General features: G+C 38.7%; 1 protein-coding gene across 1 annotated transcript in view; it reads right to left on the bottom strand.

Moving 5' to 3' along the window:
• The window catches only part of NPSR1 (neuropeptide S receptor 1), a 398,179-nt gene that overhangs the window by 180,562 nt on the left and 200,454 nt on the right, over positions 1 to 17,163 (bottom strand). The window lies entirely within an intron of this gene.

Below are 17,163 nucleotides of genomic sequence, written 5' to 3' on the forward strand. Positions count from 1 at the left end.
CAAATGCCAAACCTCATAATTCTCCGACAGATAGGGAAGCGGCTACATACAATAATGTGAGAATCATTAGCTCTTGCACTTAAAGTAGATTTAAACACAAACTTACTTTTTAGTTTTAATAAACATACAGTTTTCAATAAAATCATACATAGTGATCCTGTTATGAAGGTCCTTGTTATGGAATGACAACTGTCTTTTACCTGTCTCTTAACTGTGATCCTTCATTGTCACCCTGTAACATGTGCCCCAAGTGGGGACTAAAAGGCAATGTTCCAAAACACATTGCACAGGTATTGTCAACCACTATTGCTATAAGGAAACTGACCACATGGAAGAAAACTATATTTGATATATATATGTTAAAAATATTCTTCCCAAATATATTGACATATATTTGAAATGCTACAATTTTGGCCATATTCAATATTTTTAAAAATATATTTCACTAAATATATATATATATATATATATATTTATTATTATACAATGTTTATATAGCGCCAAAGGGTTTGCTCAGCACTGTACATTAGCGAGGGGGACAGAAAATGAGACAATACAATACACGAGGGGTTCGAGGGCCCTGCTCTTTCAAGCTTACAATATATATATTTACTGCATCTTGAAATGCATTTTTATTATAAAATATATGATAAATATTTTTAAAAATACATTTCAAATATATTGTATGTCTTTAAAAATACAAATTCCATTTTTGGAATGCATTTACAAATATGTGTAAAAATATATGTTGAAATTACTTTTTATATGTTAAAAAAATCTGAAGAATATATTAAAAAAAATATTTTTCAAAAGCAAAATTCTCATGCATACAGTTAGGTATACCATAGAGCCGGTGGAGGCACCATATTTCATTCCAGGCTCTTTGGTGGGACCTAGAGCCTGGAGAGGCATTGGCGGGCAGTGGGGTGTGGGGTGACCACTATTGCCACCTGTACAAGCCATCCAGCAGCTAATTAGCCATTGGGATGACTATTACATAAAGGGCAGCTGCCAGCTTAAAATAAATTATACCAGGATGATGCCTGTAGCTGCACTACAACCACTTGAGGTCAAATGATATACATGTACTGTACATAATTTGGCATTAAGTGGTTAAAGCGGAACTTCAGGCACACATACACAAAAAAACATTCTGGTATGTTAGAAATTCATTTTAGAAATGAAATTCATTAACTTTACTTTAAATGTTACTAAAATAAATACCTTAAATGGACTTGACTTTAGCCTCCCGTTATCCCCTGGTACAGCAGCACTCAGACCAGGAAAGGGATGGGCAGCACTAGGGGCCAATACTGCATGTATTGTATGAATATGTGTTGATAGAAGGAGAGAGCAGAGAGATGACCTCATCAGTCTTTTGCTAATCTTTTACTGTTTAGTCACAGTAGTGAGCGTACCGTTGAATGCTAGCTGTGTTGCTTAACTGCAACAAAGAAAAATCAGGTCACCTCACTGGCTATGCTGTCTGGCAGGGTTGAGGGTTGTATTCAACTCAGGACTGAAGTACAAGACCTTTGGCTGACACTTGTTCCCGTATATCACACAATGCTCTGCTTCAGGTATTTATTTACATAAATCTGCCACTCCACTATAGGGGCAAGCACAGATACAGGTTCATCTCACAGAGCAACATATACATACAAAAATCACAATGGCACCCTCTAAAGTCCTTTGCTTTTAAACTCATTGTAGATATGTCACATACACTTGCCTTAATTCAGAGGGTGCCACATTTGGATTTTTTTTTATTTTCGGCCCATGTGTGTAACTCCACTGTATATTGAGATGTTTGCCCCAAGTTCAGCTTTACTGCAAATATTTTTTTTATATTATTTTTAGTATAACAGTTGCTTAACTTTTTTTCATGCATGTTTTACTTCTAGTTTAAAATGAACTGTCATGTTTTGATTTTTGTTAACTATTCTGCATATGACAAACTATTAATATATAGTGTCTGGTAAAAAAACTGAACAGAAATTGAATATCTTAGTATTGACAGTAGCAGCAACACAGAATTCCTGTTTAATTTACATTTACATGAAAGGCAATGTGAAACCTAATTGGCAACAACTTTTGTTCTCATTTTTTCTCCAGTTTTTAAATCTATAGATGTATTAATTCCTATACTTTCAAAGAGACATTTCTACTTGTAACCCAAATAGCATTTCAAAGAGATTACAGGATGGCAGAGCTCAGATAAAATGTATACTATTTTAATAATATTTCTTTTTGTATGTTCTATTTGTTATGCAACCTCAATAAAATAAAGAATACGGATAAACTCCAGTTTTCATGTAGTTACTTGGTAAACATAAAATTATAAAAATGCTTAAAGTGATTGTAAAGGTTCATATTTTTTAAAATACCAAACATGTCATACTTACCTGTTCTGTGCATTGCCTCCTCTTCTTGAGTGCTCTTGGTCCCTCCCCCTGTTGTGTGCCCCTAGAGCAAGCTGCTTACTCTGGAGGCCCTCTCAATCTGCCTTTGTGTGTCTAAGAGACACATAGAGCACGGCTCGGCCCTGCCCCTGCTCTCTCCTTACTGACTGAGATTTATAGCAGCAGGAGCCAATGACGATCCCTGCTGTGTCTCAGCCAATGAGGAGGCAGAGACCTGGGAGAGCTTCTGCTTTTGTGCACATCATTGGATTAGGAACAGGCTCAATTGAATATGGGGGGGACTAAGGGAGGAGCTGCACACTGAAGCTTTTTACCTTTATGCACAAAATGCATGAAGGTAAAACACCTTCAGCCTTTAAAACCATTTTAAAGTACTCCTGTGTCCACATTATAGAAATTAAAATGTTTACATATTCTGAACAAGCAATAAAAGAACTTTAAAACAAGACACTTTCTTGTACTGTGAAGATATGTGTCCACTAACATCAAAGATCACAATAGAGACTCTAAAGTAGTGGTGGGCAACCTTCTTGATGCAGTGGGCATCAAGTGTGGCCCCTGACATTAGCAAAGGGCTGTACATAACACACAGTGAATGTAATGCTACACATTGCTCCTATGCATGGCAGACATGCAACAGGAGTCTGTAGGCATGCTACAAGTAGTGGTCAAAAACTGAAAACATGCTGTAGAAGTGTAGAAGTTGGGGGAGTCTGGGGAGTCACAGACTATTGACATGTTATGTGAGATCACTGCTATTACAGCCATTTACAAATCAACAATTCCATCAGGGCTCTAAAGTCAGGTTTCTAAAAGTTTCTGCTCTCTAAAAAAAAGTAAAAAGAAAAAAGTTGTGATTTCAGAGCCTCTGTTGTTACTTTTGAAAATTATTTTTTTTCACAATGCCTGCAGCTACAGAGGTGAATTGTGGCAAGTTCTTTTTCAGGTTATTTTAAATATTTTAAGATTTTTATATGCATAGTTTGGGCACAGGTTCAATTTAAATACTATTTCTGAGATACATATTATAACTGAAAGCTGAAGTGTAATGTACACATATCATACCTCTTTTCCTTGCACCTCCATCCCACTTCCTCATCCCTTCTTTCCTGATCAAGGCTTCAGCTGTGAAATCTGCTGATCAGTTGCCTAATTACAATCCAACAAAGCATAATGAAGCAACAGAGTAGCAGATTGTGCAGCTAGGGAATTTAGGGATGTTTTCTTTCATATAATGCTCAGACACAGCAGACAGTGACAGACATCTTCCTTCAGCCACACAAAAAATAATTGATGCCAGAGAAAGCTAATAGCTGTGGAAGGCAATATAGTGACTGTATGGATCAGAAATAGAGGGGGATGATAGTCAAAGTTGTTCAGACAGAAAATGAAGGCAAGCTCAAGATAGCTAAATTGAAAGTAACCAGTTTCAACACAGGAGAGGACTTGTTACAATTATGGGGGGTAAAAAGTAAAGCTGGAGTTCTGCTTTTAATAATCATTTCAAAGTTGTTGTTCCTAAACACCATAATGTATATTGCAATGTTTTTACGTCTGTAGAAGGTACTGTATGTGTAAAGTGAAAACAGTCTTCGTTCATTCATTAGTGCCATGATAATAATCCCAATGTAACCACTCTAATAGTAACATAAACATAGCAAACTGTGTACTAATAGAAGTCCTCAAATCCACATTTCTATCACCATATTATCATATAACAATAATATTGTAATATTAATCAGTCCATCCTCAGAATCACATCTGTCAATAGGTCTTCTGAAGTAAAAAAAACTTGATACTTTCTTTTATTCATGTTAGGGCCTTCACTTCCATCAAAGTGTATCACACAGTTGCACTCACCTTCTGCTTCCTTAACAGCCATTGAATGAGGAAGCTTTCATTTATAGTAGCATCAGAAAAGGCACTACTACAAGGGGCACTCAAGTCAAGCCTGGACTTTTAATTTTACAGGTATAAAAAGGGATGCTAGCATGACGGTACTACATGCAGTAGTAAGTGGCAAGTGTGTCCTATTACTGATAGGTGGTGCACATGTCACGGGCCAATCCAGGGACAGTTAATCAAATGGCAGACAACAGTGTTAGTGCGAACATGGAGCAGCGTGTGGTGATGATGTTTCTTCTGAATGAAGGCATAAAATGGATATCTACAGAAGAATTCAAACACAGTACGGTGGTGAGATGCTCAGCCGCAGTTACTAATAAACACAGCGCATTAAAAATAAAGTCCATAACAGGGGCGGACTGACAACTCATGGGGCCCCCGGGCAATAGGGGATCATGGGACCCCTGTGTCCTTGCCCAAACTCAAAAAAGCCTATGAAAAAGGTACCAGGGGCATCTCATGGAGCCCCCTACTGACCCCGGGCCCTCGGCCAGTGCCCAAGTTTCTAAATGGTCAGTCCGCCCCTGGTCCATAATAGTAAGTGCTTCATGCTTATGTGCTCAGAAGAAAAATCCAAAGATAAATATCCCATGCCTTGAAACAAAATTTCCACCATGTAGTGCTCAGTGATCCCTCTCCTGTTCATTCCACACTCACCAGATATGGTGGACTCCTAGCTTTGTGAGCTTAAGAGCCAAAAACGCTTATATCTGGTGGAATGTGCTCACAGCTATTTCCAGAATTCATTAGAGTGCAGGACCAATGGTTGTGATATAAAAAGGTACGATCCATCAATAAATTCCATTAACCACTTGCCTACCAGGCTTTTATACCCCCTTCCTGCCCAGGCCAATTTTCAGCTTTCAGCACTATCGCATTTTGAATGACAATTGTTTAACATTGTACCCATATTAAATTTTTATAATTTTTTCACACAAATAGAGCTTTATTTTGGTGGTATTTAATCACTGCTGGGTGTTTTTTTTTTGCGCTATAAACAAAAAAAGAGCAAAAAATTAAAAAAAAAAGTTTTTCTCTGTTTTTATTATAAAATTTTGCAAACTTAATTTTTCTCCTCCACTGATGTTGTTGATGAGGCTGTACTGATGGGCACTGATAGGCAGCACTGATGGGCACTGATGAGGTGGCAGGAATAGGCAGCTCTGCTGGGCACTGATGAGGTAGCATGGATAGGCAGCACTGATGTGCACTGATAGCAGGCACTGCTAGGTGGCACTAATGATGCTGCACTGATAGGCGACACTGATGGGCACTGATAGGCAGCACTGATGGGCAGCAATAATGGGCACTGATGGATGACACTGACTGACGGCACTGCTGGGCATGACTGGTGGCACTGCTGGGCACTAATGGGAGGCACTGATGGAGGGCACTTCTGGGCACAGGTGAGTGGAACTGCTAGGCACTGCTGGGCACAGGTGGGTGTCATTGCAGGGCACTGGTGGGTGGCACTGATGGGCACAGGTGGGCAGCAGAGGTGGGCGGCACTGCTGGGCACTGATCATCAGGGCACTGATGATCAGTGCCCTGATGATCAGTGCTGATCTCTTTTCTGACAATTGCCAGTTATCGGCAGTACTTTCCTCACGCTGTGACAGCGTGAGGAAAGTGCACCCAATAACCGGCAACTGTATTTACCTGGTGATCTGCTGTGTCATTGGACACAGCTAATCACGTAGAAAAAGGCCGCTGTTATTGTCCTTTTACCACATCATGTCATCAGCTGTGTCCGTAGGGTGCGCGCTGCTGGGGGCGCGCAGGAGGTGAGTTCTGGTAGGACGTCCATGGACACCCTCCCAGAATTAGACAACCACACTGTAGCCATCTTTTGGCTATAGCATGGTTGGGAAGAGGTTAAACATCATGCGCATAATAAAGGGAAGCAAAAGGAACACTGATAGTGTAATATTGTTGTGTCATTTATTTAGCTATGAATAACAGTATATATTACAATCACATTCCATAAATAATAAAATAGCCTTCCATTATTTATGGAATTTGAGTGTAACATATACTCTTGACTCTTAAGCCCACAAAGCTAGGAGTCCACCATAGCGGGTGAGTTCCTTGAACATGCATGTGAATATTCAGCAAGTGGAACGCTTGATCCTGGATAATTGCCGCAAAACCTGTTGTGAAATTGCACAAGACAAATCTTTTTCTGAGAACGGTGAACACAATCATTCATGACACATTTTCCTTTTTGAAAAATTAGCACATGCTGGTGCCACTGTCAACGGTGAATATTAATGTCATGTTCTCAGTGATATGCATACGCATCTGTGGAAAAAACGGCCTGGTTTGATCACTAAGGGCATCATACTGCTCATCAAACTATGTGCACATTACAGCAACTCGGCTGGGATGTATTGCCACATCCCCCTTACAGCCCAGAAGTCACTCCGAATGATTCCCACCTGTTTGAACCCCTAAAAGATTTCCTCAGAGGTCAGCATTTCAGCACTCAGGACAAAGTGCTGTCCTAGGATGATTCAGGTGCATTGACAAATCTTTCTATGCTGAAGCTTTCCAGGCATTAGTTAGATGCTGAGATAAGTGTATACATGTAGCAGGGGAGTATGTTGAAAAATAAATGCAGTTTCTACTCCTTGAAATGTGTTTTTATATTATAAAAACTCAAAAGTTCCGGTTTGACTTGAATGCTCCTCGTCAGGGGCGGACTGGCAACTCTTGGGCAACTGGGCAATAGGGGATCATGGGGCCTCTGTGTCTTTGCCCACATTCAAACCACACCCAAAAAAGCCTATGAAAAGGTACCAGGGGCATCTCATGGGACCCCCTACTGACCCCGGGCCCTCGGGCAGTGTCCAAGTGCCAGAATGGTCAGTCCGCACCTGCCCTCGTATATATGATATTAGCATGAGCTAAAAGTCCAACGTTTGGACGAACACTCAATCAAGCAAAGTTCAGTCCAGATGTATGTTCAGACAAAAACAAGAGCTTGTCCCTACTAACCAAGCTGTTTTTACAACTAATAATCTCCCTCAACTAGAGACATACCCAAATCACCAACTTACAGTTGCAGAGGATTTAAACCCTATAATGCAGCCTATTCAGGACTGCTCTTTCTCAATGGGGGGATCTATTCAACAATCCTCAGGCCTTACTAAGACTTTAAATCGTCACTTGCAATAATTGCGTTCGGTGGACCCATGGAGGCAGGTCATATACATTCTATTCCTCAGTTCACCATGCTTCCTTATGAATTGTGCACTAGTTTTTATGATTCTCAAAAATGTCTTCTGGGCAAGGTCACACCATGAAATTCTTCAAACTGATCTCTCCTCTCCTGTTACCTGATGAATGCATTAAATACCCAACTTTAATTTCAGTATTCTATACAGGATAAACTAACTTATTTTTCTCTACTAATAATATGCTGCAAGCTTTTAGGAAACTTTGGTATGCCCAATACCAAATACCCAAGGAATACCGTATATGTGGGGAGATAATATAACCTCTTGAAGCCATAGCAAAACACAACTTGAATGTCAAATACAACTTCAGAAATGATTATATGGTACTGATGCTTATATTGCTTCCCTTTCAAAATGCTAATAGAGCTAGTACTGTGTTTATAAAGAAACTGTCTAGCTTCCTTCGCAGACCTCCTGTTTATCATATGCATGAGAACAAATTCTGGGCACTGCCCAGGGAGAGATGTACAACTGCAAATTGAAAAGAGAAAATTGTAATTTCCATTTGTTAGGGAGCATTGATTTTCCTAATGCTTAAACTGAAACATTAAAAATACAAAATTTATTTAAATAACATGCCTTAGGGATGCCCTTAAACTGCCTATGGTGCGTTTGCATAATGCGTGGTGCATTTGTACAATGTATACAATCTACTGTGGAAAAAACTGACATTTACAAAGAAAAAAATTGCAGTCTAACAACTTCACATCCACCCTATAACAGATATACTGTTACAGGGCGACACAGGTGCACAAAATCATGTATATATATGTGATTTTGCATTACCAGGTAGGGGGCGCGCGTGAGCCGCGTGTGCACCCTACCAGCACCGTCATTCGTGGCTGCAGCTGTCAATCAGCGAGTCCCGGCTGGTGATTAATCGCCAACACCTGGTGATTTCGGAAGATATCCGACGGGGGGGAGAACTATTTTGTTTACTAACAGTTCTCCTCCCTGTCAGCTTGGGCACACTGCTTTGGATGGCTGTGCACAGCACAGCCATCCAAAGCAGTGTGCTTACAGTGAAGCACACTGACACCGCCCCGAGTAAAACACTCCCAGCACACAGTTCACCCTTTGATCGCCCCTCATGTTAACCCCTTCCTGACCAGTGCCATTAGTACAGTGTCACTGCTTTTTTTTCACTGATCACTGACACCAAGTCAGTTCTTCCCAGTGTCAGAATGCCTGCCGAAGTCCCGCAGTCCCGCTATAAGTCGCCATTTGTAAACACTTAAACTTTCACATAAACCATTTAATGTACACGTATTGGGATTTATTTTAGCAAATACATGTAACAGAGTACATTTTAGCCTAAATTTAGAATGAAATTTGATTTTTTAAAATTTTTGTACTGGACATGTTTAATAGCTAAAAGTTAAAAATATTGTTTTTTTTCCTCAAAATCATTGGTCTTTGTTTTTTTATATTGCAAACAATAAAAATTGCACTGGCGATCAAATACCACTGAAAGAAAGCTAAATTCGTGGGCATAAAGGACATACATTTCATTTGGGTGCAGCGTTACATGACTGCGCAATCGGTAAATTGTTGGCCAGTGACAGCTTCAGCATACTGTTTGTAAACAAATGCCCGGGAATTCTCTTCATCCATACCAGACCCTTATCCTAGATAAGGGTCTGGTATAAATGTTTATTGGGAACCCCACATGAAAATAAAATAAAATACATTTAAAGAAAGCTCCTGCAAAAAAATAAAATGTGGGGTGTCTCCCAAATTCCAAACCAGATTCTTCTGATCTTAATTTTAAGTATGCAGGTCCTCTAAATCTTAACCAGACTGTTATTTGACCATGCAGCCTAGCAAGCTAGGAAAGGGGGGGAAAGAGTGTGTACCCCCTCCTGAAATACCAGGCCACATGCCTTCACTATTGGGGGATAAACTTGCCAGGGGCATCCCTCTGGTAAAGTATGTTGTCCTCATGTTGATGAGGACAAGGACCTCTTCCTCACAACTCTGGTCCAATGGTTGTAGGGGGGGGGGTCTGTGAATGGTGGACTTATTGGAGTTTGATACCCAGATACTGGACCCACTTAAGGGAAATACAGTACCCTTACTCATTTAAAAAAAAAAAAAAAACGTAAATAACAAAACACACAGTTTTTGTCAAACCCTGTAATTAAAAAAAAATCCTAGAATCTAAATCCACCATGATTTACTTTACACAGATACATTTTTTTACATTTACACATATTACAATGTACACATACAGTATATTGTGTTCCCATATGAGCTACACCACATCCCAGGTATCATAACAAAGAAATAAAATCTTTTTTTCAAAATGCAAGAAAAAAAAAAGAAGAAAGAAAAAGAAAAGTGGATTTGGAAGGTGTATACAGTATATATTGTTTCAACCAATCAAAGAATTTAAAGAATGTTTTAGGGGGTTTTTTGTCTAAAAGCATGTAAGACTGTGTTTTTACAGCATATTAAAATTAAACTGTTTCTAAAACTCAGTCATGTTAGAAACCAATGCACTTCCATATGCCTGCATCCGCATTTACTTCACATGCCTCTACACTTGTCTTAAAAGGATAAATAAAAAGAAAAGTGGATTTGTCAGTTGTCTATATGTTGTTTCAACCGATCAAAGAATTTACAGAATGTCTTTTAGTCTAAATGTAAAATTAAATTGGTTGATAAAAAACACAGTCATATCAGAGACCAATGCACTTCCATATACCTCCATCCACATTTACTTCACATGCCTCTTCACTTGTCTTAATCACATTTCTACTTGTTATGTGTTAAATTAATATGGAGTAGTGAGCAAATCTGGATGCATATTCCGGGGAAAACAAAATCTTAAAAAAAAAAGAACATCAAACAAATGTTACCGACAATTACATCGTATGAACATTTTAGAGCACAGATAAAGATAACTAAAGTAATTTTTTGCACAATATTGCTTAAACGTGTGCAGCTTAGTCTGGGTAAGGAGACAGAAAGTACAGACCAAGTGAGAAAAAGTTGTATAGTAAGTGCTAGGGTAAAATCAATATTAATCTAAGTAAAGTTAAAGGAGATATAAAATATGTGGCCACTGGTCTTTGGTCTTTGCTAGGAATAAGACACATGAGTTGGTCCTCTTGTTTCTGTAATTAGGGGAATGGTTAGGATATCAGTATACTTCTAGTATCATTAATCCATGGTTCCCAATTTCTAAAGAATCTAGATATAGTGAGGTGGGCTCTGGAAAACATATATTCCATTTGTAGATGCTGATTTAATATTCCTATAAGCTGTGGGAGGGTTGAAGGATTAGCAAGTTTCCAATTCTGAGCAATGGAAAGGTGATCTGCTATGAAAATGTGAGTGATTATGGGATGATATTGTCTAGGCCACTCTTCAAGTCCCTATCCTAGCAAGGCCAACTGGGTCTTAGTAACTTGGGGTGCGCCTGTAAGAGATGTGACAGTTCTCTGTACTACTCTCCAAAAAGTATTCAAAACAAGGCAAGTCCACCAAACGTGTAAAGATGTCCCTAGATGCCTGAAGTTTTTCCAGCAAAAGGGAGGATGTGCAGGGTAAAGTTTAGTAAGTTTTACTGGTGTATGGTACCAAAAGTGTAGTAGCTTTTGTCATGTTTCCCAATGATTAAGAAATTTAGAGAATCATAAGGTAGTCCAAGAAGCCATATGCCAAGATTTAAAGTCAGCTGAAATATTAAGAGTTTGTTCCCATTTCACCATCGATGGCAGTTTCTAGGAAGTTGAGGAATAGTTCAGGAGTTTGTAGAGGTACAAAGGTAGTAGGTAAAGACTGAAATACCTACAGTATATGATGTGTGGCATCAAGAACATTTTGGTAAGAGTTATCTTGCCAGCGCAAGACGCTCGGACTTTATTCAATTCAGTGCACATATCCTTTAGTTTCTTAAATAGGAATTCATAGTTAAATCAGATCTTATTGCTGGAGGGTACTGAATACCTAAGTATGCAAAGGGTGAGGCTGGAGCCCATTGGAAGGAAGACAAGGATGAGAGGGTTAGTGTTAGGGTCTGGGGTAAACAAATGCCAAGCATGGAAGATTAGGAGCAGTTTATTTTATAGAAAGAAATTTGCCCAAACATTAGAAGTAAATCATAAAGATTAGCATAGCAGAGCCATACAAAGCAGTGTACTTACAGTGGAAAGCACTCACACAGCACACTGTGAAACAGCACACAGCACACAGTTAACCCTTTGATTGCCCCACATGTTATTCCTTTCCTGCCTAGTGCCATTAGTACAGTGTCAGTGCTTTTTATTAGCACTGATCACTGTATTGGTGTCACTGGGGATGTCAGTGACACTAAGTCAGTTCCCCCCAGTGTCAGAATGCCCGTCGCAGTCCCACTATAAGTCGCTGATTGCCGCCATTACTAGTAAAAAAAAGAAAAAAAAATTCCAGTATATATACTATGCCATTTGTATACTCTATAATTTTCAAGTAAACCAATTAATTTACATGTATTGGGATTTTTTTTTAGCAAAGACGTGTAGCAGAATACATTTTTGCCTAAATTTATGATGAAATTTGATTTTTAACATTTTTTTTATTGGTAATGTTTAACCCCTTCACGCCTAAGGGTAAAGCAAATCTAAATGCCTAAGCACAATTTTGCAACGTTGACATATGTTAGTAAAACCATACATATCATCACAACTACTTTCAACATCCAGGTAAATTATACCTTGTTTTTTTCAGGACAAATTGGGCTTTCGTTTTGTGGTAAATGGTAATGGATATCTCCTGATTTTTTGTTTATTATCAAAGAAAATCTGGCCCAAAATAGTAAAAAAAAATATTTTTTATTTAGCTGTGTATATCTTGTTACTACCATAACCTACCACCAAAAAACAACCCCAAATAAATTCTACAGCTTCTGACAATCACAGCGATGCCATGTATGTGTATGTTATTTGCTGTTTGTACCCGTAGTACAGCCCAGAAACAATAGTGCACATTTTGTTTTTGTCTTTTTTTACCTAAAACACACTGATACTGACATTGACACTGAGGGGTTTATTTACTAAAGATGGAAAGTGCAAAATCAGACTCACTTCTGCATAGAAAGCAATCAGCTTCCAGGTTTCATTGCCAAAGCTTCATTGAACAAGCTGAGGTTAGAAGCTGATTGGTTTCTATGCAGAAGGGAGTCTGATTTTGCACACTCCAGCTTTAGTAAATAAACCCCTAACTGACACTGATACCAAATTGTTTTTTTAATCCTGACCTTTGATCCTGACCTTTTGACCTTTGACCCAGACCTTGACCCAAACACTAACCCTGGCACTGAACTAGTTCAAACCTTGATCTAGCTATTTTTTCTTTATTTCCCAGCACAAAGACAGATACGAAAATATGCGGCCCCTGGAAAAAAAGCCCAGTTCTGAGAGGCCGCCTATTTGTGTTACGTCGGCGTCAAGGTATTAATAGCAAAAAGTAAAAAATATAGGCAATCAAATACCACCAACAGAAATTTCTATTTGTGGGAAAAAAAGGACATAAATTTAATTTGGGTGCAGCATTGCATGACCGAGCAATTGTCAGTTAAAGTAATGCAGCGCCGTAAAGCAAAAAATGGCCTGGTCAGGAAGGGGGTTAAATCCTCTTGAGGGAAAGTGGTTAAGTGCACTAAGTGTACTTTCTGTCTGCTGCTTCATTCCTCTGCTATCAGCATGAATAATTTTTGACAAATTTCCTGACACCAAGAGAAAAAAGCTGACAAGAGAAAAAAGCTGTGTTCCTGTGAATTGTGTGGAGGGGGTGTGCCCCTTCCTTCCAATCAGCTCTCAGAGCTCTCCTCACTGAGCTCTGCAGAATATAATTTCAGTTCTCTGCCCCCTTTTTTCTGAACTCTCAGACAAGCTTTATAAATTCTGGACTTTGAGGCTCCGTTCACACCTATGCAGTTTGCTTTTTGTCTGTTTTTCAGTGCTTTTCGCAGTTCGTTTACGTTTTTCTACATACGTTTTTGCCGCGATTTTGCCGCATTTTTTTCAGCTTTTTTTTTTTTTGCTGGGCAGAATAAAAATTCAAATTGCAAATCACTGCAAAACCGTCGCAAAAACACACTACCATGCATTTCAGCAGATTCTCCACTGGACTTTATTGTAGCAAAAACTGCTTTTTTGCTTTTAAAAAAGTCCCTGACCCTTTTCCAAAAATGCAGCAGCTCAAAAAAGCATAGATGTGAACATGTTCCATAGGAAACTATATTAAATGGGCTGTAGTGCATTTCTGCAAAAAGCACTAAAAAATGCACTGGTGTGAATGAAGCCTGAACAGATGTAGAGAAGAGAATACTGCAGATAAACAGATACAACAAATGTGGGAGGCTTTTTTTAATTTCTGTGTATCAACTGAGACCAGTCACCTCACTGGGTATTTGTAAGGGTTTACAACCACTTTCATGAACTACAAGGGCACTGGTGAGTGCTCTCGTAGTTCATTTAGTTCATTGATCTTCTTGCTCTCAAGTAACTGTGTATTGGAGAAAGGAGCAGACAGCTATCCTGAGAGTATGCAGTAGTCTGACATTGCACCTGCGATCTGCTCTGCATGAATGCACTTTTTTTACGTGCACAAAATGTGCCATTATTATTTATTTTTTCAAAAGGTGAACTTAGCCCTTAAGAAACATTAATTCATTGTTAGGGTTTACATATACTTTAATATATGGGAAACAAATTCATGCATTTATTGCTTTAGAAGTGGTCAATAACAGTATCTCTCCTATGTACAGGCAGTCCCCAGTTTACGAACATGTTAGGGCCTGCAGGTTTGTTCGTAATTTGAATTTGTATGTAAGTAGGACCTGGTAAATTTTTTTAAGTGCAGGTCCAGCCAAAAAAAATATTTTTACATTTTTTGGATAGCATACGGAAGGGTTAACACCTCTGTAAAGTTTATTTTGCTGTTTGTGCCCCTGTTCACCTCACTTTCTGTCCCTGTGACAATTGGATTTTGAAAATGTTGGGTTTTTGTGGAAAAAAAGATTGGTGATAAACCTTCAGTGGAGACACCTTTTTCCCATAATTTTCCCTTCCTAGGGGTAGATTCCTCTCAGTTTTCTCCCTCCGTTTCGTAAGTACGAGTCATTCGCAACACAAATGTTTGTAACTTGCGGACTTTCTGTATCTATGTATGAACATGTATTTTTAATACTTAGCCTTTATATAATTCTATTTTTTGCATCCATGTTTATATTTTCTAGTATAATATATGCATATTTTTTCATGAATGCCTAGTAAGGTACACAACTTTTTTAAGCTAGTTAACTACTCTAAATTGAACAGGATTTTTTTCAAAGAATAGATACACTGTATATACTTAAAAACTATAGTACAAACTAAATCCAATTTCCCAATCATTTCCTTGTGTGCTTTTAGAACAGTAATTTAACAACATTATATACCAATCTTAATTGTGCTCATTAGAAAATGTCTGCTATATAAATTACTTAGAATGTAAATCAAGTCTAAATGAGTGGGTAATAGCTGGAAATAGTTAATTGTTTAGCATTTTTGCTGTGTAATGGGAATGGAAAAAGATTGGCTTGCATATTGGCTTAAGGAGCATGCCAGTTTTACAATACATACCTTTTTATTTATTTACCTTGTCTGTAAAAGTATCAATTTTTACGCTGCTGCACTGATTGTTTGTAGGATTTAATTCTATCTTCAAAACCTTTTATTGTATTTGTGTCACTTAATTAGCAAAAGTGCAATATCTTAAAGAATCAGTTACAATCCCTGCTAGGTATAACTTTACACTGTTTGAAAATCTAAGTTATACACACCTTTTCTTGTTAGCTTGATATTGCATTGATGTTTAGAGAGAGATACAGTTTATATGACAGCAAAGAATGCTCTCCGTTGTTAAAAAAACCAAGTATATTCTAGAATCATGGTGCTCAATAGACAGTTCACAACCCTCTAGGCCAGGGGTGTCAAACTGGCAGCCATCCAGCTGTTGCCAAAATACAAGTCCCATCATGTCTCTGCCTTTGGGAGTCATACTTGTAACTGTCAATCTTGCAATGTCTCATGGGACTTGTAGTTTGGCAACAACTGGAGAGCCGCCAGTTTGACACCTGTGCTCTAGGCTATTGGGCAGCAGTTGTGAAGTGGGGCACTTGGAGTTGGAATACTATCCGTATTTCAGCACCCACCACTGAAAGAGAGACTGTACTGTGAGGTTATCTCCACCCACAATAAAAGTGTAGTCCCAGAATCAGAGTGAGTAAGGAAGCCTGTAACCGTGTAATAAACACCAAATGGATGGCTAACGTTCACCTTCACTGACCACCAATGCGGGGGGGGGGGAGGCTCTAAAATTGCTTTATTTACAATTTTTTTTTACATACAGCACAGCGAGACTGTACTACTGTGGGAAGGTTATCAGGATTTTTTTACACTATGATTGCTTACAACAGTGTTGATCACTGGTATAAGCGATCATTTTTATGCATACCATCCATTCTGTGCCATTGCGTACAATTGTGATAGCTACGATTGTCCACAGCTATCACATGGTGCAGGTGAATTGCGATTGGCCCTGTCTGTACCATGTGATTACTGTGACCAATTACAGAAATCACAATAGTAAACAATGAATAACTATGAATAAAAGTCATTGTGTACATTTTACACGTGATCACTTTGATTGGTCACAGCAATCACATGGTACTGGGGCTGGCCCAGTACAATAATCTGTCATCTACTGTGTCTTGTAAACACAGCTAGTGACAGATCATGTTGCTGCATTGTCACTAGGGAGTGCACGAGGTACATGGCTTTTTACTATAGGCTGGGTAGGAGTTGGTAAAGGAATTTTGCATTTTCTATGTTGACCTTAAAATATATGTGAACCCTTAGCTTGTGAAATAACCCATTCATTTTAAAATAGAAATGCAAAGCAAAACCTTTGTGTACAGATAGTAATAAAAAAAGTAAAACATTAAAAATACCATTTTTTCTTTTTCTATAGGTGATCACATAACCTTGCCAACTGGAAGACAGGCAGGATGTGCTCCCAGCTCAGCCTGAAAAATGACAACACTGGGATGCATGTACTCTCATGCCTAGCATGATCAGTTTGAAATAAGAAAGCAAGGGAACTGGCAGGATCACTAGGAATTTATAACACAAATACATGGTAAAACAGACATATATCAGGAACATGAAATGTTGGCGTATCATACTTGTTAAAGCATTATTAAAATTGATGATTCCCTCAAAAAAGATGAATTTAAAAAATATATCTGTTTGGTACATGTCCTTCAGGGCAGTACCTACTAGCCTAGAAAATATCCATTACTGGTTTTTAACATTTGGCTTGTAGGGACTTCAAGGGGGTTTGGATTCTTCCCTTGAGCCTTAGTCATGTTTGTGAACCTACCTTGAACTGCACCCAGTTACATTCAGCTCATTTCTAGATTGAAAACGTAGACCATACCCCACAGCTCCATGCCAGAGCCACCAGCATACAGGTTTATTTTTTTTAGGCAGATCCTGGAAAGGGGACCTGTTCCCAAAATGCATCGCCATGCCAACCACTGTCACCTATCAGAGGAAGTGAATCTG

The sequence above is a fragment of the Staurois parvus genome, unplaced genomic scaffold (genome assembly GCF_062004578.1).
Source record: "Staurois parvus isolate SC_StPar_1 unplaced genomic scaffold, SC_StPar_1.0 ptg000020l, whole genome shotgun sequence".
Lineage (NCBI taxonomy): Eukaryota > Metazoa > Chordata > Amphibia > Anura > Ranidae > Staurois > Staurois parvus.